Source organism: Plectropomus leopardus, chromosome 15 (assembly GCF_026936395.1).
Source record: "Plectropomus leopardus strain MGB_pleo_1.0 chromosome 15, ASM2693639v1, whole genome shotgun sequence".
Taxonomy (NCBI): domain Eukaryota; kingdom Metazoa; phylum Chordata; class Actinopteri; order Perciformes; family Serranidae; genus Plectropomus; species Plectropomus leopardus.
In genome coordinates, this window is record NC_142190.1 from 24636455 (window position 1) to 24661939 (window position 25485).

The window sequence follows — 25485 nt, forward strand, 5'->3', positions numbered from 1 at the left end:
CAGAAAGCAGTGGAGGCTGAGGCTCAGGAGGGGGCGGGTCGTCTACTCATCGGAAGATCGGCGGTTTGATCCCTGGCTCCTCCAATGCACGTGTCAAAGTGTCCTTGGGCAAGGTACTGAACCCCAAATTGTCACTGGTGTACAAATTTGCATGTGAATAAGCATTAGATTAGATCCTGATGAGTTGATTGACCCTCTGCATGGCAGCCTCTGCCACCAGCGTTGGAATGTAAAAATGGATGATTGTTTGCAATGGTCAGAAGATGAGTAAGGTGCTATGTAAATGCCATTTGCCAAAGTCCATTTATCACTTACCATCCATTTTATAAGAACCAAAGAACCCAATAATAGGTGCACAAATCTTTGAATCCAGTATACTATGTTACATAAGTTACAAAGTAGATACAAACAACCCTGTCTACAGCCATACTAGCAGCACTGTGGGGCTGTAGGCCTTAAGTCCTCCTCATACTTTATTTGTCCATGAGGGTTCGCTTGGTCCATGTGAGGTAATCGTCATCATCCACCCCCATCTGCAAGGGTTCAAGTGGACCCCTGTGTAGACGTCTGTGTGCAGAGGACTGTATGCATAGTGAGTGTGACAGTTGGGGTGCTCCAGTTAGAAAATATAATCTGTTTTTTTTTTTATAATCTCATTTTTTAGTTGTTTTTAGGTTATTTGTTTCCTTGTTATCTTAAAAAAAAAACACAGGAGCTCCTCTTGCTGTTGTAAGGTCACTATTTTCTTTCCTAAGGCACATGCTTGTTTTTGATTTTTTTGGCAGTTTGCAAACAAAGTTATTGTGTTTAATCGCCACCAACTGGAATGTGGATCGGGCATTGCGCATGCATGGAACGGTGGACTGATATGCCCCCTCAATTGCAGTATGAATAAAACTGCAGGCGGCCTTAATGGTACAAGTCCACAGCTGTCTGCAGACATGGAGCACGCAGAGTATGTCTGATCCTTTAGGCACAGTGCTGCTTTGAGCTAAATGCTAACATGACCATGCAAACATGCTCACAATGACAATGCAAACATGCTGACGTGATAATGTTTCACAGTTTAAGTTAGCATCTTAAAAATCTAACATTTGCTAAAAAGCACTAAACACAAAGTAGAGCTGAGGCTGACGGAATTGTCTTTAGTGTTGGAAGTCTTGAGCAAAGTGGGGACATGAATATCTGTAACATATTTAATAACAAGTCGCAACATTTTACAGTAAAATATGAATCATCCAGAAATCGAGAATATCAGTGGCACAAAATTTACTACTTTTTCCCAATTCACCCACTTCATGTGGATAAATTCACTCGATAAATCAAAGCAGTGACTGACCTCCTGGTGGTGCTAGAGAAAAACTGAAGGATTTAGCAGTTTTTTTTTTCATTTTTTGATGGACACAATGGATATTTGTAACAAATTTCATAGTAATCCATCAAATAATTAGTGAGAAGTTTTACTAAGAAACAATAATATCAACCTCATGGTGACGCCAGAGTAAAGTCAGGGGATCACCAGGATCAATAAGATTCATCCCCAGGGCACTATGAATGTCTGCACAATATTAAATGGGAACCCATTCAATATTTGCTGTGATATTTCAGTCTGGATCAAGGTGGTTAACCAAACAACCAATAAACCATCTGTGAAGCCTCGTCTCGAGGCTACTTGTCTCAACTATTTTGCCTGTTTTCCCTTTACAAAATACTCATGATTCTCATGTTATGATAGATGTAATACTGCACACGCTTGTTGTGATTTTCTGCACAAATATGGATGCCACATTGATTTCATTATTTGTTGCACAAAAGGGTGAAATATGTGTGTTATTAAGGGTTACAGTGAAATAACAAGCCTAAAAAATGCTTAAAATTACAGGCAACAATAAACTCGGACACTTATAACCAGATTACAACACTTTTTTTTCCGCAACCTACCTAATTATGCTTAATTACGTCATATTAATCAGGTTATATGGGTTATATAGATTTAACTTGAAAGCGATTTTCTTGACTGTGCCCAAAGCACTAGTAAAATCCAGATGGGGTTTAATACAAAATGTCACCACAGAGATGTGCTCTCCCTGTGAGGATATTTATAGGATTCATTATATAAAGCTGATCACTGACAGCAGCCTATGGATACTAGTAAATCATGCTCCTCCTCACTGCAGCTGCAGGTTGTTCCGTCAGCTCCTCATCTGAGCTTTCACCACCAAGCCTTAGAAAAGGATCTGCCTTGAGTATTAAACGCTTAAGTTAATGAGTAAATGTAACATTTTTAGCAGAATGTGAAATAGAAAAAATATTGCATCAGTCAGTATGCAGCTGTTGATACTGAGAGTGTTTGAGACACCAGACCTGATTGAAGCAGATGTGGATACTGTGTAAATGAGAGATTTGTTTTTCCGTTTTATGACTCAGTGTTGTGCTGGTCTTTACAAAGGCGAAGCAGGTTTGGGTTCAGTACCTCTAAAGGACAACGACACACATGGCTGTGAAAGGACATATACTGACTATTGTAGAAAGTCTGTGACCTTTCTAATCATTGTTGCAATCCCAGTTTGTTTCCTTTGAGTACAAAACACCTAAGCAGATTTATCCGTCCACTTCACCTGTTAAATCCACTTGAATCTACAAAATGAAGGCAAAAGGAAAGGTTAGAGGAAAACTTGAGCATCATTTGAAGCATACGTCAGTGCAGGCATATAAAGAAGTTGTGTGTGTTTTTTCTGTTCGGTGGTGGGTTCAGACTCTGGCCGAGGCCCCATAAATGTTCAGCTTGGCCCTGTTGATTGGCTGAAGGAGGTTAACATGAAGTGCACACATATCACAATATTTTTAGGCTATATTGCGATACACAATATTTTGAGATCTCCTCTTAACCATAATAAACTTCTGAAATAAAAAAAGATTTTAAAAGAACCACAGTTACAAATAAAGTAGCTACTGCCATAAAATAAAGTTAAATAAACTACTGTTATAATAAAGTTGAATAAAATACAGTTACAATTTTAAATGATGTAAAGTATAAAGTTAAATAAAATACTATTGTAGTAAAGTTTAAAAAAGTATTGTGGTACTAGATAAATCAAAGGGGAACCTGTGGAGCTTTTATTGTGAAGGACCGGGCTTGTCTCAGGTTGGAAGTGTTGATGTTTTTGCTGTGGACTTGAAGCATCTTGTCAACAGTAACTGTAACATTCATCCACTGCGAGCTGGAAACAAACTACCAGCTCTCCAGTTCATATATTAATAGTATTTGTGCTCCATAGTTTCAAAATGCAACTAAATAGTCACTGTCTGGAACGCTGCAAAAGCCCTGCTTTTTGTGTGTGTGTCTGTGAGAGGGCCGTAGGAGAGAGAAAGAAAAAATGAAACGCTGAAGCGTCTCATGCTGTTGGCCAAAAAAACAGTAACGGTGTCTGTGTCTTGTGCTGAATCCCTTTCAGTGTCGCATTTCAGCTCTTCCAAGTTTGTTTGTTTTGGTGCCATGCATTGTGTAGACGCCCCCTCGGCCATTCTGACGGACACAAAACGTTATCAGATGACATAAACTAAATTAACAATATAGGATAATATGAAACCATAGATGCCTTTTTTATTGTCAGAAGATATATTTCATCATATCGCACAGCCCTATCGGCTTGATTTGTCAGGGCCCTTATAAATCCTTGTGACATTCACTCAGCTGTGGATGTCATTTACACTGTTGACCCAAAGTGCAAAGCTGTGGTGGCTTTGTTCCAAGAAACCAAAAATGTGGGTATTTAAAAATTTTAAAAAGACAACAATTAATTAAGTACTGTCACCCCACAGTTAGGAGTTCATCTTTCTGGATTTTCTGGATTTGTTTGGGTTTCTCTTGAATCCAAAGACTTGTGAGTTTGGTTCATGTTGACCTGGAATTGGTCATTTGTTTGAGGGTGTCAATGTGATGGGCCTGTGTCAGACAGTTGATCTGTCCAGGGTATTTCCTCTCTATCCTGCTGTGGTGGCCCCACTGAAACGTTGATCATTCAGAGAGTCACAGGTACGAAAGTCCTAAGCATTGAAAATGAATGATTCTGTGGTTGCTGCTGTATTAGACTCATGGGAGGATTTGATTGGGAAACACTGAAATGATAACATCTAAGAGTAGATATTATCCAGATGGGTTTTTTTGTCATGCTTTAGTTGTCTTAGATCCAGGAGTATTTTGACACTTTTCTGTATTATCTGCACCTTACCGTCTCTGTGTAAGTGAACAGTGATCCTGATTGTCAGAGCAAAACCTTCTCTCTGCTTTAAAATGTTTGCGTGGCACTGCTGAACTGAATCCACATTTGCATTTCTCTTTCGTGTCTATGTTGGCAGCGTTAAATCAGGTCTCGCTATTCTAACACTTGTGTGCCTGCAGAGCAGAGAACAATTTATACTGTCAAAAGATTTGCATTGGATTATTCCTGATATTTATTGTATATTTAATCCCAGAGACTGGAGAAGTCTCATCGGATTGTTTAAAAAAAAAAAAAAAACATCTCATTGTATCTTTATGTTTGATACAATGTATTATTTGAAAGCTCCCTTTTCCCTAGAGCTTCTCAGAATATATAATTGCAATGTAATTATAAAAAAATAAGAAAGGCCAACTTCTGATGTGAATTAAGGGCCACAGTCTTCTCGCTATCATCAGGTTCTCCATTTGAGTGAACACTGTCACAGAACAGCCATATTACTCTCCGACGAGGAATCGACATTACAGGGGTTGTCAGGACAACCAGCCATGATTCACAGAGCCTCAGATAGGCCTCCACCTTGGGCTTGAAGCACTAGCCATGAGACTGAGCAGATGCTGTGCCAGTCAGCCAATCACAGGTGAGATAGAGGAAAAAGATGACATCATAGGCAAATTAGGGCAAATGCAGCGAGGATTTTGGTTGTCCTCTCCGCCCGCTTATAACCCAGAGTCACTTTTATACTCTAGAAAAATGAAATTTGTAGACGTTTGGCAGAAAAAAAACATTCCAGAAAAATATGTAAATATATAATATGTAAGTGAGTCTTTTTTGATTCTTACTCCTTTCTTCTGTATAGATTTATATATATGTGTGTATGGGGCAGGAATCACCAGAGATGATATTATCATGAAACTTGAATCAGGATACAATTTTAAATGTATTCCAATATGCCAAATATATAGCCATAACATATATTGCTATTTTCATTTATTACCATTTTTCAACAGCAACCATGTTCCCATGGGAAAACTTTTAATAACCTCTAATAACATCTCCTTTATCTAATAAGGACAAGTTTTTAGTCTGTTTATTCATTTTTATTGCAGCAAAAAGTATCTATCAGACTGGGTAACCCAATTTATTTCATTATGTTAATAGGCTATCAAAAGTTTAATTTGTATCTGCAGTATTAATAATTTATATATTGATGAAATTGATACTTGGCATCCATGTATCAATACAATATTGCCACGTAAATTATCGCTTTTCTATGCTTTATATTTCTGTTCACCCCCATATATGTATAAAAATGTGAAAATTTAGCATTACAATAAATTAAAAACATCACATCAATAGAATCAGGTTTTGCCAGAAATGTAAAATTGTGCACAGAACAAGCATGCCTTTTTTTAACACCAATTTACTAAAACCATGATCCTATATGTCATATCATTAGTCATCAATTAGATGAGGCCAGTAAGGCCAGTTATAATATGTCACATCTCAGTTTGCACTAAACATCCTCATAGATAAAACAGTAGAGTTTCTTAAATTTACCAGCATCATCTACTATAAAAAAGAAAAAACTGCCTTACTCTGTTTCTATTTATTTTGAAGACTAATATAACTCTAAATGACAGAATTCCCCTTCCTGCACAAAATAAAAGTGTACTTGTCCTTTTTCTGCAGATGAATATGACGCTTTGAGTGGTGTAAATTTCAGAAATATTTAAAATGCAGTGATTTTAACTTGTGATTAGTTGTGAAAGCCTTTTATAAACTACTATTGGTGCAAGTCATTGTAATTTTTATTATATTTTTACAATTTACTTCCTAAATGCTGTATTCTTTCATGTGGCCTATACATTGGGAAACCGTAACTTTTAGAGGAACCAGTGCATCAAACACAGCCCTTTAAAGGCTCTGTCAGTTCAAATGTTGCATATAAAAAATACTTTGGCAAAGCCTGTTTTTGTTCAATTTGCCGTCCTTGGACACACACTCTCGCCCTCCCTCCTGGCCCTCTCACTGAGCAGGTTTGCTCTGTTAAACAGAAAACTAACTCTGTCTGCCCGTTGGCTGCCTCCTCCCCCAGAGTCGCTTCCTGCATTAATATTCAGCCTCTCAGCCAATGAGCAAAGCAGGGTGGATGACATCATGGGCTAGGGAACAGTGAGCAGCCAGTGAAGCATCCAGCCTGCCGAACAAGCTTGCTTTTAGGGTCAGGAACTGGTCTGACAAGAGAATGGCAATCCTGCCTTTAAACTGTCATTAGGACTGTACGGCTGACGATGAATCTACCACAGCTCCGGGCCCAAAGGCGAAACACTGAGCAAGAGAATGTGAAGACATATTTCAGGTAATTCCCTCTCTGTGTATGGCAATAGGAGATGTGGAGGGGGGGAGGCAGAGGAGGGAGGAGAGGAGAAGAGAGGAGGAGGGGGAGGCTGTGTATGTAGGGGTGCTTTGTAGCCTTTTTTTTCCTCCTTCTTCCACTCTGCATTCTGCCCTGCTAAGAAGGCAGCTGTTTCATCAGCAGTCTGTCCGTGAGGGCGAGATGGAAATGGATGCCTGCATCAGATGTATTTGTATGATCATATACCCCCCCCTCTGCATCACATCATCTCTGTATGCACTCCCTTGTGCCTCGCAAATAGCATCTTTATTGATGGGGAGGTGTTAGAATCAATGGTGGCGTTTGTGTGGGGCCTTGTGTGTGTGTGTATGTGTGTGTGTGTGTCAGTCCTGGAGAAATGCAGCAGCTGCAGTGGCAACACTGGAACAAAAAAGAAGCAATGCTATTTTGGGTCTGTAGACCCGAGGCTGACGGATGGATCAGAGCAGTATATGCTGAGGATGGAGGGGGGTGATGGATGGTTAATATGCTGATGGATGCTCTTTTGTTATCTCTGCATTGCCTCACTTATGGCCTTTCTAGGGAGGATCTCCATGAAGAAATAGATTTTATTTCCATTTGTTTCTTTTAATGACCACAGAGAGAGAGCAGAGACGTGCCTCTGTCTCCTGGCTTTAACATGGATGTGTGTAGCAGTTTCATGGCGGCTGTATAGTGACAGGGAGATATACAACATCTGGTCACCTGACTTCATTGGGGAGCGGAGTGGGGGTGGGGGCCGGTCCTGTGAAAGCTGAGCTGTTCTGCCTCGGATTCTTCCACAGCCATCGCTGGTGGTGAAGGAGAAGGATGGAAGGAATGACTATAGTAGTGACTGCGTGTCTCCCCATCACCTCTGCTCATTTAGATCATGGTGTCAGGGCTGATGTAGGGGGACGGAGGGATTCATCTCCCAGGGAGCGCAGTCATCCTCGGATTTGTGAGAGGCAGGGCCTGATGGGAGACCTGTTGTCTGGCTGTCGCGTGAAAGAGGGATGTTAGAGTCATGTCAGTGATGGAGGGAGGATGAGATGGTTGTAGAGAGGAATTGGGGGATGGGATGCTGAAGGTGCTGCTCCCTTTGAACATTGGCCTGTTGTATTGATATGATACGTGCCCCTCCATGCATCCCTAATCTATCTGTCCAGACACCATGACTGGACTCTGTTCTTCTTTCACTGTGTTCACCCAGGGGTTCATATTGTGTCCACTAATGGTTTAGGAAAATATTGATACTCTTGAGTATTGCAGTGTTTTGTGATACTCAAAAACACTGTATTAAATTTTAATTTATAATATACATACCAAGATTTGTGGCATTTTGTAGGGGTTGACAGATTCTCGGCTTGGATGTTTATTGGGGCCAGTATTTGGCATTTGCTGATTATCTGTATTAGCATTTTATTTTACTGATCCACTATCAAATTAATTATTTAAAAAGTGCAAAGAAAGTGTCAGCAACTTTTAATTTGTTTTATTTAAATTTTTAGTTGACTTTATTTAAAAAAAAGGTGCAGGGAACTTGCTGTATATGATCTTGAAAGTTTCAGTTTTAATTAAACATTTACTAAAGACATTTAAACAAAGTTTTGTTTTGGAGTTTGTTATATTCCAAATTCTAGATATTGACAGAAAGATTTTCATTTTTATTGTAAATGCATATTGGTTCCAAATATCGGTTATCTGTCTGATTAACTACTAATATTCAGTATTGGCCCCGAAAAAAGCAATATCGGTCGACCCCTAGCATTTAATGTTGTATTTAAACCCCAGCAATGTTGAAATCAGTCAACGGCCATTTGACTCTTCTGCTCTAACATAACAAATCACTATAAACGCAAATAACATGGCCCTATGAAACCAGCAGAGTCATAAAGGATGTACTATAACCTTTTAAAATTAGATTTTTTAAAAACTGCAATATATGTCCTTGCTTAGAGTAAAGTGATATACTGAATCACAATCCCTTTATTGTGCTACGTATTGTATCACCAGATTCTTGCCAATATAAAGAGTTTTCACTGCTATTTCTTCCTGTGTGTTCCTCACAGTCACCAGTAGTTTAATAACATAAAATGATGATTAAAACTGTCATTTCTATGTGAAATAATCTGAATTTTTGAAAGTGCATAAAATAGTTTGTTTCAGTACTGCATGTTACACATTACTGGCCTTGGCCATCAAGAAGCCAGACCTACAGTAGTAATCTAATGCAGAGAATGGAGAGACAAACAGACGGAGATGCTGTGATATACCCTTAGAGTGTTTGGTGTTTATACATCCTGTTCAGCTGATCTGTGAAACTGTTGCTGGGTATTTGGCTGCCGCTCTGGGTCTTAGATGCTGTGCAACACATGCAACCAGCGTTATATATTCATCACACCTTCATCTACACAGGTCTGTTACAGACAAATGGACAGTTAGTAGCTCTGCGCTTTATATGTCTACATGTTAAGAGCTGTTAACCATCAGTTGAAAGTGTTCATATGAGGCCTTTGTCTCTAGGTTACAGGCACCTCATGAAAATTTTATGTTTGCAAAGAAAGCTCACAAATACAAGCTAATTGAAAGGTGGTATCAGGTCTGGTCTGCATGTTAGCTCTGTATTATTAAAAATAAAAGTAAAACTGCACCCTAAAGAATACGGTTTATAGTGTAAACATGAATTGTGCAGGCAAAATCAAAGCTTATTTTGGCTTGGCTTTAATTGCAAGTGTTGTCACAACTGACCTGTATGATCATCTTGCATAACCAAAACTACCATTATTTTTATTAGCCATAAATATTTATGTGAACACCTTCTGTAGTGCTAGATAGAGATACCTTTAAAGATTGAAGGGAGGGAAACATAGAGACAAAATAATTATTTATCTTCATTTACTTATGAGGTACTACATGTAATTATATTCATATGCGCTTTTAATAAATGAGGCTTTTCCTGCTTGACAAAAGAAATGTGATATTTTACTCAAATAAAGGATTATTCTATTTTTTAGGCAGGTATTTTATGCAATACTACCTACAAGAAACTTATAATCTTTCAGCCATTTTGATAAATGTATTGGTATGTTTCATTTTTTTCTTTGATTTACTAATTGGTCCAGCAACCTTGCCTCTGAGAAATTACATGTATTATGTCACTTACTGTTACTTCTTTGGAATTTATGTTGCTGTAGCAATGTAATTACTGCCGGGATTATATTCAGAGACAGTGTTTCCTTCAGGTAGCTAAGCACTATATTCATGTACCATGTAGACTTTGTGGTGGAGGAGGATGGCAGGCGTGCATAGTCCAGGACTTTGATAGCAGATCCCCAGTTTTGCATCCAGACTCATGTTTTAGGTTTTGGCAACAAAAGCACTCTGGTTAAGGTTAGGAAAGGATCGTGATTTTAGTTAAATGTGACCAGAAAAGGGAATAGAAAATGATGCCGTGGTCTCTATGAGTGGATACTGTCATTCAACATCGCCTGTTTTGGGGGAAAACAAATGAAATACATTGTCAAATACATATTTGCTGCATGCCAGGTACGTTAGCAACATTTCCTAACTATGCTAATGGTGAGGAAAAATGCTGAAAAAATGTAATTTGCTCAGCATTATGTCTCCCTCAAATTATATTTGCTGTTTCAGATTACTTGTAGGTACCCTAACCCTAACCCCATCACAACATATACATACTGTATATATAACCATAAATTGTCCTGCACCCTTATTTAACATAATCATAGAAAAGAAATGATACAGTACAATCAAAATATCATTTCTACACTGAAGCATTATGAAACATTTCTTTCCAGTGTATCTGCCTGTGTGTCTTTATGGCTCTTAGTGTGCAGTTCTGGGCTTCCCCTTGTTTTCCATTGGCCAGTGTAACCCAACACACACAGCTTCTCTTACCTTACCTCAGCTAACAAAAGCAGTAGACACAGGACCTCATCTTGGCCTGTAGCCTGCTAACTGGGCTGCCTGAAATATGATAGTAGGACACACAGCACATACAAGTAGGCCTCCATCTGTTGAGGACTTAGTCTGGATGAGTTATGCTGCTATTGTTCACTGCGGTTATCGTTTAGGACTCTTGTCGACAGTTGATAAATGTGTAGTGGCCTCATGCGGGGTGTTTGTGTGTGTTTAAGGGTATTGCTGTCTAAAGCAGAGCAGTAGTCTTGTGGTAGGTGTGTCAGAGCTACAGTCTGTGTGATGTGGATTAGCATGTAGGATTGGAAGCCATCTGGCCATTTTGTCTCAGAACGGGGAGGGGGGAGTAAGCGAGAGAGATGGATGGAGAGAGACAGGGAGAGAGAGACAGAGGAAACACTCACACACTGACACATTGACACAGCTCCCTCCGTAATCTCCCTATGTGATGTCTGTTGCTACTTAGAATAAGGCTGTGTGCGTGTGTGTGTGTTTATGTGTCCCCCTTTGCACTTTGTGACAGAGATAGTTCTTCTGTGACTTCTACTGTTTCTGATGCATCAAATGCAAATTGCAAATGTGGCTTCAAGGTAGTCGAAGAAATGTCTTGGGAGGATTCCAGAAAGCAAGAGGTGTTAAAGCCTTTACAGTAAGATGATGCAATGGGTGAAGACGTTCCAGATGGATCGAGACTGCAGAGAAGAAAGGGATGAAATGTTGCAGAGGAGGAAACAGGTTCAGGGGGTTTAAGAGATTAACAAGTTTCACTGGGTCAAGAGTTTGCAGAGTGGCAGAGGGGCGTCTGAACTTGAGTTTGCTTGAAGATGAACAGGTTGCAGAATGAAAAAGGATGGAAGCCATTGAGTGGAAAGAGTTTTCAGATAAATAAATACCTCAAACTTGGTTCAAAATGTGACGGTTTTCTCTCTTTCACATCAAGAGGAATTACTGTGATTGTTATAAACCCACATTGGGCCTCATTCTTTTTTCGTATGCACGGTATCTCCTATATCTATATAAAAACAGATAGGGAGACTTTAATTTCAACTTGAGTTTAAAGACAGCACGACTCATGTTTGATTAAGATTCGTCAGTGCTCAGAAAGTGAAGTTGAATTACTAAATAGAAACCCAAGTGCAGTTTTGGTGCAAATTATTGCAAAGCTGTAGTCATGACCACATGATTCAAGCTTTGTAACTCCAGGAAGGAAAGGAATTACTCATCTGTCACAAACAAATAACACCTTTGAACTAAAGATCAGAGTGGTGCTGTCACACTATTTCTTTGCCTCCAAATAAACGACGAGGAATTCACTTTCTTTTCTCAGCTGCGTGGAGGTGCAACTGCTGTGTGTGGCAGCACGCTGCCTCTCAGTTAATTCACCTGTTGACACAAATATTAGTCTCATGGTGGTGTTTGTCTATGCAAAATTTGAATGCAGTTATGTGTTTGGCAGGGGAGACATTATCAAAATGAAATGAACAGCTAGACTCTGTGCAGTGTAGTCGTAGAACATGATGCAGAGCCGGGTTGTGTAGACATAGAGACACATTACAGACATACATGAAGGACGTTACACCTCACATTATCTCAAAACATTATATAAACTGACCTTGCATACATGAAAACAGTAAATTTCTGGAAAAGTTGCTCTAGAGAGTGACAGCACGTATGTATCCATGAACAGTTTTCTCTTCCTATGCTCCTTTTCAACGAGTGCATTTTAACCCATTCATGTTAACTCAGAGCAGGTGCACCAGCTGGCATTGCAGGAGGGAATCCACTCCCCTCTCTGTGTCCAGCTGGCACTCAAACATGCTCACCCAAGCCACACTAATACAAAAAATCCCCCCACTTTTGTACCTTAAAGTGGACAATACATAACTAGTGGCCTAACCTGTACTTGGTGCTCATGTTGTTGTTAGGCACCGTATAGGATATTCAGATTATTAATAAATCAGTACAGATTTTTTTCTATGTTAATATAAAGTGGAGTAATGGCATTCTGAGCAGAGAATGAATGCACGCACGCATCTTCTGCGTGTGTTGTATTCCGAACTTCTCTGTTGTGCGTTATGGTACACCACTCGGCTGTACATGTATGTCAAAGCATGTGAGTTCCTGTGTGTGTGTGTGTGTGTGTGTGTGTGTGTGTGTGTGTGTGTGTGTGTGTGTGTGTGTGTGTGTGTGTCCCACTAGTTACTACTAGCTACTAACTGCAACTCTGCACTGTGCTCAAATTGCAATTACCGATGTCATCAAGACAGCGTCATTGCAGAAGCATAGCGCCCAACCTCTGGTCCCCCGCAGGTTAACACTGTTAGCTCTGTCAGCACTGTTGCCATTATTTAGCACTGTTACATTATTTAGCACTGTGACTAAATGTCGGCAGAAAAAGTGTCAGTGTGAAGGACAGGGAACCGTTGGTGTCTCTTGCTTTTCATTTTAAAAAGTGATATATTGTATGCCTTGTTACTTATATATGTATTCATTCCATTCATGTATTCATGGGTTGCAGCCACCAACATGGTGCATAACCATGACGGTCTCTTGGGATGTCAAAATTGTATGAGGTATTCAAGGTTGTGGCATCCCTGTGGCCTAGTGTACCAAGACGCATGATTTATAACTGTAATGTCATTTGTTTGATTTTCCTACAGTTTCTTGTAAATCTCCAACTTTCAATTTAAGGCAAAATACCATAAAAACAGTTTTAACGGTGTTGAGTTGGTTTCATAAACCACTACACCAAGCCAACCACAAACGTCTGCATCCATCCTGTGCCTATAGTTTGGACCTGAATGCATGTCAATTTATAATTTGAATTTCTGAGATCTTGAATGCAAGGTTAAAAGTAGCACATTTGTGCAAAAACACTTCATATTTCTAAATGGACAATCAAATATGATTGAAAAGAAGGCATTCTGTCAAGTGAGGTACCATTTGTTCTGTCAGGGAGAATAAAAACGCTATCATGGTGCTAGTATGATAAATTGGCTCTGTCAGGCAGGAAATGCCTATCAGAATAAACTGTTCTAGAAATGTGCTTTGAATAAAATTAGACCTTTCTGTCAGGAAGGAATAATCTCTCAAAACAGATGACGAGTAGTCTAAATAAGGTCGCTAATTTTTATCAAGTTTTTAACAGCTTTTGTCCACTTGACAGAATGAGCAACCGTTTTCTGAAGCACAGTCATACCTCTGGTTGTCCAGAATAAACTGCTTCAATCTAAGACACTTTTATTCTACCATTTAAAGAGACACACTGTCAGAGCACGATGCAAGGCAATGTCGTCATCTGGGACTTTTTTTTACATGCTTTTAATTTGATGTTGTTTACTTGTGCTGTGACATGACAGTATCAAAAAGTTTGCGCATACAGCTGGTTGAATTACTCGAGAAAACACCTACAAAACAATTATTTTGAGAGGTTGATTTAAAAAATCTGAAAGAGAAAACTAACATGACATGTTAGAGATGTGAATAAAGTGAGTGTGCGTAAACGTGCATGTGTGGGTATGAGGGAGCAGCAGTGGGGTGGGTTCACCCAAACTAAATATTAAATGACAGTGCAAGCTCTCAAGCTGCCCCAGCAGGGGAGTTAAAGGAAGGTATGATGCCTGTTAAAATGAGAATCAGGGTACATTGGAGAGTGTGGCAGATAAATGGATTCTGAGTGTACACCAACTTGTTTTTTCTGTCTTGTTTTGTATATGAGTAATACTATTTCACAACAGTGAGCAGAGGGTTAATTGATATTATGTAAATCAGCAAAAACATAATTGTGTTGTAAGATCATGGAATATTTTGAATCTTGGGTGTGAGATTTTGTGCTTTTCAGTCTCATTCGTGTCGTTGCTGACTTGCAGCAGACAAGATCAATGTAGAATTCAACATCTAAACAAAAAGGTGCATTGTGGTAATCTAATTTAGATTAAATGAATCAGGAATAAAAAATAAGTAATCCCAACTGCTGGAAAAATGTCTTTACTCAAAATGCTCAACCTGAGATATGCGGTGGATTTAGGTCTCTGGAGTTTAGGACCTCAATTTGTCATCTCTTTATCCACAGTAGAAAAATCAAGTTTTGTAACTGACCCAGTTTCATCGCTGTGCAACTTTGTTGTGACATTTGCATGAAAATAGAACTAATATATTATACATAGAGTGAAAAAAGTCACCAGTATGCATAATAACAGTGGGTTATCTAGAGTTTCTGGAGAATCCATTAATAAAAATGCCATGATCAAATGAAACAAGATCAGACACAGACATCTGGCTGGTGGCTAATAATAGATCACTGATTACTGATTGGAGATGTTTATGCGCTGTGTGCTGCTGTAATCATCTCGAAGGGATAATACGTGAACTGACTGTTTTTCAGCTCTTAAAGGGATGTGATAGGTCAATGTGAATGGACATTTAAAGTGGACTGTTGCATCCATTTAGGTTTGCTTTTGATATTGTGTAATCATGCTCTAGTTAGCATATTATGAACGGGTATAATCCTTTTATACCAACACGATTAAAGATGTTCATGTTCAACATTTCCACGGCTTTCTCCCAAGGCATGTGTATCAGCTATAAATAGAAATTTGAGGAAAAAGTTGTTGTTTTTTCCCCCTAGTATTGGAACACATGATTGCACTGCTGTGAAGGAATCGACAAACAATGAAAGAAACAATTTCACACTTTATGAGAGGTGACAACAGTTGGATCAATATTTATGAATAATGTAATGAAGCTTTTATCAAGCTCTTGCTCCAGCATCATTAATATATTATCGAGTTTATATTTATTGTGTCCCTTTATAGAGATGTTTGATGCTGCTCAAAATAGTTGCAGCAATCAAAGTTTCCCCCATGACATCATGAAATATGAGACGGGAACTTATGTACTTACAGTGAACTCAAGAAGATTTATGCTTAGTTGTCGTGTTGAGAATAAACTCACACACACACACCACTGTCTCACCTGCCACCTGTTGTAAGCAAACTGATGAGATTGCTGTGACTTGTCCCTTTCATGAACCAGGCGTTGGCAGCTGTATGCAAAGTAGAGTTTACAGGAGGGGGACCAAACCAGAGAGGTGGAGCCTCATCAGACAAAAGCTGATATGTCAAACATTTTTATATCAAAGTAACAAAGTAACAGACATTGACTGTATTTAACAGGAAACAGCTCTATTTTGATTATTTGGAAATTTCAGGTTGAATGTGTAGGCCATGATGTGTGAGTTGGCTTCAGAGTGTCAAATTTCAGCTCTTTTGGTCTACTGAGTCTGACTTCATACATGCATGAACCGGACGAACATGTTGCGACTTAAACAAACAAGATATAACGTGTGAGCTTTAGAGGTGCTGGTATAGATGGATTTAGTTACCTTTGGACAGAGCCAGGCTAGCTCTTCCCCCTTGTTTCTAGAAGGAGAGTGGAATCAATCTTCCAATCTAAAGGCCTCCGAACATTCCAGTCCATTTTTTTTGTCTGACATTGTTGCACATTTAAAACAACTACAACCTCATGTTGTGTAAATCACAATCTGAAACTGTCATTTGTTATGAAAGTAGAAAACCAGTTCAATTTTCTGCATTTTTTGGCATCTCTCGCTCTCTCAGACACACACACACGCAAACAAACACTCAGTGTGTGTGTCCTTACCAAATATATGTTACCTCCGGCTGTTGTTCAGGATCAATTAGATTGTGAAAATTTGTGGTCATCTTTTTTAATGTGTGATTCCAGTATTGCTAGCAGCATATCAAGCTGTACCACCGACATCCTGAAATAGACCTGGAAACGATCGGAATAATTCTGCAGCTCCTTTATCTGCAGGTTCAATGCTACCTGCTTCAGACGCCTTCTCAGGATTTCGTTTTCTGCTTTCAAAAAATGAGAGAACCTCAAAATCATTCTCACTTCTTGACAAATCTATTTTGTCTTGTAGTGCAATTTTGTTTGCAAGAAATAGAACAATGAGACACATCTGACTCAGTGTACAAGGTTTCCACGTGTGACAATTATTATTGGATGACAGATTTAAAAAAAACAACAAAAAAAAAAAACATATAAAAAATACAGACTTGGTGTGCAAAGGCCTTAACTCTCTGCTAGAAAGCGCATAATTACACAATAGTTCCCCAAAATGTCAAAATATTCCTTTAAGCCTTGAAGCCAGACAACACTGTTGATATTGGGTGATTCTGCAGAAGCCTGGATTACGTTTATTAATTTCAGATTTAGGACTGGACCCCACTTCTGGTACAAACCCAAGTAAATTCTCAGGAAGACAGAACTTAAGTGCCTGTGGAAGTAATGGCTCTTCAGGAAAATGCTACAAATATCTAATAAATTACATTATAACCATCAGGTGGTAAAGTGCAGTCACATAGCATTATGCTCCTGAAGCAAAAAGACCATTTAGCCTCATGCTCAACTTTTTATTTAAAGGTCCAGTATGTAGGATTTGGGCAGATATATTAAATGGAATAAAATATAATAAGTATGTTTTCATGAGTGTATAATCAGCTGAAAGTAAGAATCATCATGCTTTTGTTATCTTAGATGAGCTGTTTACATCTACATAGGAAGCTGGTCTTTGTTCACAGTAGCACAGGACAGAAAAATCAAACACTGCCGTTTTCGTGACGGCCACTGTAGTTAGCAGCCCCTCTGGAATGTGCCGAACAGTGTCGGAAAAATACATATTTTTAGCGTGAAACTGCTTTTTTTTAGTGTTTTTAAATATTTAAATCACCAGGTCTGTTTGTTTTGGAGAGGAAGAAATCTCTGTGAATAACCCAGTAAAAACCTCCTGAACGTCTGGATCTTAAGTCATTGGGGAAAAAGCGTGAGCAGGCTTCAGCAGACGCTGGGCTACCAGCCCGTCTGTGTTAAACTGAACAGTGTTTGAGAAACACTGAATTGTAACATGAAACTGCCTTATTCAGTGTGTCTGCTGGTTTAAATAAGCAGGTCAGTTTGTTTTGGAAGAGACCTCTGCGGATAATTCAGCTTTCGGTAAAAACCTCCTGAACAATGAACACTGAAGGAATCCTAACCGTTAGTTCAAGAGAGAAGTTTAAGCTGGTTGCAGTCTACAATCCTGAAGATGCCACTAAATCTTACGCACTGCTTTATTAACTAAAATGAATAAATAGAACTAAAATTAGATTAGATCATTTGCTTGAGGACGCTGTGGCATGTTTGACCACATGAGGTTTTGATCTTGTGACCATAAATGAGTCTCACATCCCTTTCAAACAGCGTCCTTTTTAACTTAATTGAACTGTTCAGACCAAATTTCTCCTCCCCCAGCCTTGATTTGAAATTAAAGGGGGATGGCATCTGCACTGTGACTTTGTGTGTTTTATTGTGACCTTGAGGGCCAACCATGTGAGAGAGGAGCGTTTGTGCAGTTGCATGTTGACATCTGTGTCTCGTCGGCCTCCAGTGCTTTAATGTCTGGCTGAAGCGTCTGTGTTATATGAAGGTTGAACTGGCCTCGTCTTTCTCTGCTCTTGCTAACAGTAAAACCGTCCAACTTCTCTGACTCTGTGTTTATAAAACACTCTACAGTGGCCAGTAAAAGTATTGTATGAACAGCACCAAGATGAAGGAGATAACAATGGTAAACTGCAGCTCTGGCGTATCCCCCCCTTCCTCCTTATCCTTTAAATGTCCTCTAGCTGTCCACCCCATCCAAGTAATCAGCATCCTTCAAAGAAGCCCAGCCAAAGCTAAAGCCAAGTCAAACAGAGAGCGTGTCCTAATCGGGGGCATGAAGAGCCGGGCTTATGGAGCCCTCCCCCCACTGCGGGGCCATTACTGGGCCGCCATGGGCTCAAGATTAGAGCCTCTTCCTGTGTTAGCCATTCAAATTCTGCATTAATGTTTGAAAGAGCCGAGAAAATGCCTGCTCTTCATGGATAGATTAATATTTTATGGAAGAGAAATGTGAAAACATCGCCAGTAATATCTGAGCTGAGCTGGTGTGTCTGCGGTGGTTCTGGGTGGTTTTTTTTAGACACTTGTGCATTTATACTGTATATCGCTGTCATAACATCACGAGCGAGCCAAGCAGAGAGAGGTTTGGGTTTGTAATATCTGAGAAATGATCAGATTGTCCATCAGTGTTACAGCTGCATTTTTACACATATTGGTTTTTAAATGATCTGTTGTACTGTTGTCTGCTGAAATAGTTGTGCCTTAGACGCAGAGTTGATTTATAATGTCGAGAGACTGGCCTATGTGTGTTTCTGAAATAGGAGCTGCTTGTTTCAGGGACAGTGTACTCCCTGACTGCTTGCTTGCCTGTCAGTCTGCACAGTAAATAGGTCAGTGTTTTATGTGAGTGAAGAATCAGTAATGTCTGGGCCTCCATGAATCTGCAATCTTTAGCCGTCTGAGCGCTCGGCAGAGCTGCTGCAGCAGCCCGCGGGTCAGGTGATTAGCCAAATAGCCACACAGCAGCAAGTTTGTAACAGTTAAAATTAGGTTTCTTGGGATTTCCAGCTGGTGGCGCAAATTGCCGCTGCCTGACAGAAGTGACCAAAGTCAGATGCTGAAGAGTTTTTCTGCTACATAATTCATCCACACTGCTCTCCAACATTTACTGAATTATCATATTTATGAGCTCTGTTTTATGCAAGTGTATCCTGTGTTGCATGCTCCCAAGGAGGACATTAGCATCGATAAAGCAAAGGCACACTGTATGATTCACCCAAGCCTCAAGGAAAAGTCAATTTTATTTTTTAAATGGCTCAAAATCTCCTGTCACCTTGTTATTATTTGATGTTGCAGCTATTGATCTTGTTTCCTGTGTATTTGCTGACCAGATAGTGACCTGATTGATCAGGTCCCAGCTGCTGTTGTCAGATTTTGCCTGTGCCATGTGCATGTGTCAGTGCATCCACTTCTGTGCATGGCTATATAAAAGCTGTATGACATACTGTAGCTGGCAATGTGCTCACATGATTATGTTAATGGATTAACAGGGGCATCAGTCACAGCTGCATTAGTCTGAACAGGGCAGTACCACTTGCATGTGTCTTTGTAATGGAAACAAGGTGACTATACGTAAGGGATTATGGTGCTTACACTGAAACAGTAACCCTATGACCCTTTAACTTTAAACTCTGGCTCATTGTGTCATGTGGCACACACCACAACATGCCACCATGTCTTCTTTCTTGTTTTGACATCTTCCTGTAGCTTTTTTGTCATGAGAGCCATGTTGTCGGCAGCTCCCTGTTGCTCCCTGTCAACATTACTTTGTAAACAGTAGAGTTTTGCTAGGTTTTGTTGTTAGTGACACGCCTATGCCCCAACCTAAGAGAACCTGTTTGCTGCTGTTGTCTGGACTCTCACCTGGAACTCACCCAACACGGTAGAAACTGCCAACAGAGTCAGCCCTCAACACCAGTGTATCTCATATGATCCTGAAAATCCACCAGGAAAATAACTTTAACAGCAAGTACAGTACGATCATAAAGTGTTTGTCTGGAGCTGTCTGGTTATTTAAAAATAGCGGGTGCCTTCCAGCTTAGATGAATCAACATGTAACTTATTAATAACCAATCTGTCAAGAGTGAGTCACATTTCCATTAATCTTTCCTGTAGTTCACTGTTGATGCCACAAGGGGTGGGAATCTCTAGGTAATTCGCAATTCCGATTCAGAGGGCTACGATATGATTATTACTCAGTGTGTGACTGCGACTTTTAAACATTTGTAATGATCCATAATTAAAATAAACAGATGAATTCACGTTCATGAAGTATGGCTCTTGTCCAGGTCCCTTTTCCCTTGAACTTGACAGAGGCCAAAATGCTTGCATATGCTCGCTTTAAAGACAGGGGCTTCCAGATTGTATCCATCTGCGGTTGCTCAAGCTCAGCCATCCTCACCAAAACTCAAGAAATAGCCTAGCTTGGAATGTAAACATTGCGCACATGTTTACACCTATTAAGTTTCACCTTCCAATTGGTTTAAACTTAATGGGGTACTGTGCCAATTCTCAACCAGCTTGTATCAAAACAATGTGGGTAGTATGTGTAAATGAACTGTGGTAAACTTCTCTTCATCTTACCAGCGCCCAGATCTCTTGGGCTGTAGCTCTAACGACAGATTGCACTTCTGCATTTTCATATGAAAAGAGCTGATGGAGAGAGACAGTCGCTCCCCTCTGTCTCTTGAAGTCAGACCAAACTCCGAACTGCACTGCCTATTTCTTGCTTAAAATGCTTTAAGAAACATATTGTACTGCACTGTTTGTATGTAATGTAAGTTTGTGAACAGGAAATGGGCACCATACTGTCTGATCACATATAAACCAAAATTTTGTTACTGTTTTGCCTATTTCCCGTCTAAAATGTTTTCAGAAACATGTTTTAGTGCACTGTTTAGTTGTTATTCGAGATTGTCACAAACTGGCAGCCTTGTTTTCATATGTTTAGATGGAGTAGTTAGCATTATGTCTCCCTCCAGAAGGAGTGTCTATTGATCTGGTGCGACAGCCACAGACATTTTTTCTCTGTTTACTGGCCATATAACACCAGTTTCAGAAGTGTTTATGTATTCTACTGCAAAGGCAGCTGCATGTTATGAAAAGTGCATCTTTACAGCTGTGAAATACTTCTTTATAGAATGTAAGCACGATACAATAATGCACATATCTTACAGTCCTTATGTTTTATTATCCAACGGGTTCAGCCCTAAAAAACATCCCGGAAATGTTAAAACATAATGTTGAGAATCAGGTTAGAGATTTCTTATTATTGATTTTTCTAAACCGAGACATAATCTCTGAAGACAGAATCAAGACGCATCCAAGAACTGATTTTTCCCTACCCTTAGTTGCCATCCTCTTGCTTCTCTATTTGTTGCATGAAAATTCGTCTATAGTGAGCTCTGGTATTCAAGCCCAGCCAAAGTTTGGGCCAATATCTACCAATAATTTCCTGCAGTGATCATAGAACAGTTTGTCCTTTTGAAATGATCACAATCCAGTTTCTGTGTTACATTCTCTTGCCAAGTGAAACAAAATTGTTATTCTCGTCACACCACCAGCAGAGGGGAACAAAAAAAAAACACTGTCGACTTTAGTAGGAATCATCAAGATTGTGTTGGTGGTCTTTTATTTCAGACCAATGTTTGATCATCAAGACTTTTTTTTGCATGATAATTATTGGCAAATATTTTATCGTCTAGCTCAAATGAATAAAACATTAGAATCATCTGAATTACATATTAATGATTAATGCCATCTAAAGTAGGAAAATTTGTTACATTAGATGATTGACTTTTCTACTTATATGGAAATACGATTGAAGTATTCAGATTTACGGGGACAGTTCACCCCCAAATCAAAAATACATATTTTTCCTTTTACCTGTTGTGCTGTTTATCAGTCTAGATTGTTTTAGCGTGAGTTGTTGAGTTTTGGAGATATCAGCCGTAGAGATGTCTGCCTTCTCTCCAATATAATGGAACTAGAAGGCACGCGGCATGTGGCACTTAAAACGTTAAAACAATACATTTGAAAAACTCAACAGTAATGTCTCTTTCTAGAAATGATGACCTGGTTATTCAAGATAGTCCACAGACCTTGTTGTAAGCAGTTTTATGTTGTTTTGTTTTCTACGGGAATGCACACCTGCCAACAGTATCAATGCACAGAAGGAAGCATGCACCTATGGACAAGAGGTTCATGAGGTTGGTGACAGTGCAAGATGTAAACATTAATGGCATTCTCCTAGCTGAACTGTAATGTTAGCTAGCTCATTGGTGCCAGATGAAATAGGAGTAGATGCACTCTTCCCTCTGTGCAGTTATGTGATTGCCCCCCCTAGCATTTTCAAGTGGTATTGTCTATTTTCTCATAGTTTCCACACTTACTTTGGTTGTTCCACCGTCTGCCATTTCTGATATTGGTTTATTGCAAAGAACTTATATTTTTACTCTGTGTTAATTGAGGAAAGGTGCAGATAGCTATCAGGGAAAACAAAAGAACTATCTACTTCCTTATTTGGTTGCATAATGGTTGGTGCACTTCTTTCTACAGTAAGTCAAGCCTTCGTTTTCCTGGGAGTACCTAGTGGCAGACGCAATTTCATAATGAAAGCGAGGCTTTTAAGGAACCGATCAAAAAGCAGAGGGTGTCATTATTCTATAGCACATACAATGTGCAGTCAATATTTAACTTCTAATGATAAATTAAAGCAAAACACATGGCTATTTTCACTTTAAATCAAATACCCATAAGGTAATAGTTATAGAGTTATAACAACAATAAACATAATCTGTGAGATTCTGTTGGTTTTTTGCTGTTCAGTCCAAACAGGAAGTGACACATTACTGACAAATATGTTTCACAAGAAGACAATATTCATATTGTTATAATGCTATTACTGTGGACATATCTGATTCTCTCATTAATATATACATTTTTTCTTCTAATCTAATTCCTTAATTCAAAACAAGTTCTTTTGGAAACTTAACAGAGAGTTGGGAGTCACCAACCAGATTTTGCCTTGTGCAAGAAGATGGTTACATAAAATTATAAAGGCCACTATGAAGGCATACGTGTGATTTGTCAGAGGCAGTGAGCGCTGTGTAAGAGCTGAGGAGTGGTCTTTGTTTGCTAATGTAGGTCTTCACTAAGGGGGCAGCCTGGATGGCCTGCTTTCTGGGACGGTTGTGCTGCACATCACATGATGGGCTTGGCCTCAGGGTGAGGCAGTGAAGGAGTTTAAGATGGTAGTGTGGGATGGGTAGATGGAAGACGAGAGGATGAGTGATGGGAACGTTTACTCTTGCCCGTTTCTCTTAGAATCAACTCCTGGTTACTGTTTTCACAGCTGAACTGAGCCGCTGGACATCAGACTACACCTCACTTCCCAATCCTCTATAGCAAGGGGAAACACATTTCATATTCTCAATTCTCTTTTCTTTTGCATCACATTGAAAATATCAGTTGAGTCTTCTTCTAAACAATATCTAAATCTACTGTTCTCAGTCTCAGACATGTTAGCAGAGAATTTTGTAGATCAGACCTGCAGCCAGTGTCGCTGTAACAGGATCCCTTGTGCTAAAATAGGCCACAGCTCGAAAAAATACAATAATTTGAAACTGTAACTCAGAGTCTTCTGTAAGTGTTGGATCTGTCTGAATGCAAGTGTTGATCTGGCTTTGTCACATTTATATTACCCCAGTTCAGCTGATTCAGAAAACAGCCACAGAGACATGAAATACACTTAAGCCTTTGCAACTCCTTCAGTATATCATTGTCCATGTTGTTTTAGTTATCTCACTAGAATAATTTTGGGTGTTGGCGCTTCAGGAAACATCATTTTAACAAGAGGGAAACTCTATTTGACAGGGGAACAGACTTCAACACCTGTATGTGCACAATGCCCCTTTTTTTGCCCCCTCTATGCATTTAGATCATGTAATAGAGTGTTCCTGGAGTGAATCCTGAAACTTTGAAATGACTTTTTTAGCACTCTTGGTTAAGTTTTCTGAATGTTTTTTTGGTAGGATGCTTGAAATAAGGTCTGTAGTTCACACAAGCTTAAAAGACTTTCATATTTTCCAAGTGTCTTTAAAAAGGCAGTTGCCAATAAGTGGCTCAATGCGACTACACGCTACACTTTTCTGAGGTTTCTGCCATTTTTTCCCCCGTTACAGGTTTTTTGGGGGGAGTTTTTCCTTAGACAATGTGAGGGTCTAAGGGCAGAGGGATGTTGTTTGCTGTAAAGCCCTCTGAGGCAAACTGTGTTTTGTAATAATGGGCTTTATAAATAAATTGACTTGACCTGACTTGACAACATTATCATGCCGACATGACTAGTTGGGTTAGGGATATTAAGTCAAGTGAACGTGGTGTAGTTTGTTTATAGCCTCACGTTAGTTTTTTTTCCTTCTGGTGATTGAATTTAGGCTTCAAAAATCTTAAAAGTGGTGTTCATTTGAGAAAATTATATTGCTGAACAAAACTGCTATAATCCAGAGTCCAAAGGAAAAATCCACTAATCTTTTGACGAGGGAACCAGGCTGACACTGATTTCGGCCTACAGAGAGAAAAATCATCCCTTAGGCACTCTAGTCTGCATCATTAAACTAAGGCCCCGCTCACCAGCCTGCTCATTAGTTTATTTTTTTCTAAGTGGTAAGCAAGAAAGTATCAGCAGTGTCATTTTACCTTATTATTCATTTTGAACTGACATAAAGTATTTACTTGGAAAGGGTATATTTTTTACTTTTGTGTATTTCCATTGCAAGTTTGGTCTTTGTTTTTTTTCTAATTGTTATTTAAAAACACTTCAAGTCTTAAATTGAACGTGTTTACCCATTTAGACCACTTTTATGAAATAGAGACTTTTGAGTCAAAAATAAAAATTCATGTGACTGCTGTAATAGATTTTAGAGTGAATGTGGTAGAGAGAGGGGATGACATGCAGGGACTTAACTTTTGTGCATTCGGCACCCACACTACCAGATGAGCTGGTGGGGCCCCCCGAAAACTTAATTTTAATAATCAGAAAAGGAGAAGATTCACTGGTCCCAGCTTTTCAAATTTGAATTTTAGCTGCTTTTCTCTGTATAACATCATTATAGATTTAATACTTTGGACAAAAGAAGCAGTATTAAAACATAACATAGGGCTCTGATTTCCAGTGGCCAATTCTACACTCTTTTCTGACATTTTATAGGTTAATTTAAATTATAGATTATGCATTTCACCAAAAAAAAAAGAGAAATATGTAAAGTGTGCACAAAGTTGCCCCCATTGCTTGCAGCCGACCTTGATATTGACACATAATATAATTGTGTTTTTTGTAAATACTATGGTAAGTACTTGTAAAAATTCAAGATTGTTATGTTTGGTGCATCCAGCGAGATTCTGTAACCTTCACGAGTCCCTACTGATCCATATCCAGATTTT

At 39.2% G+C, this 25485-nt stretch overlaps 1 protein-coding gene across 3 annotated transcripts in view; it reads left to right on the plus strand.

Annotated features, from left to right (window-relative positions):
* The window catches only part of LOC121952544 (serine/threonine-protein kinase PAK 3), a 58798-nt gene that overhangs the window by 10423 nt on the left and 22890 nt on the right, over positions 1–25485 (plus strand). For 2 of the 3 annotated variants that reach the window (XM_088088912.1, XM_042499298.2), the window contains exon 1: positions 6380–6582. The gene's annotated coding sequence lies outside the window, so the exon portion shown is untranslated. Of the gene's footprint in view, positions 1–3; positions 114–6379; positions 6583–25485 lie in introns of those variants that run through there. The other variant, XM_088088913.1, reaches the window with a different exon arrangement.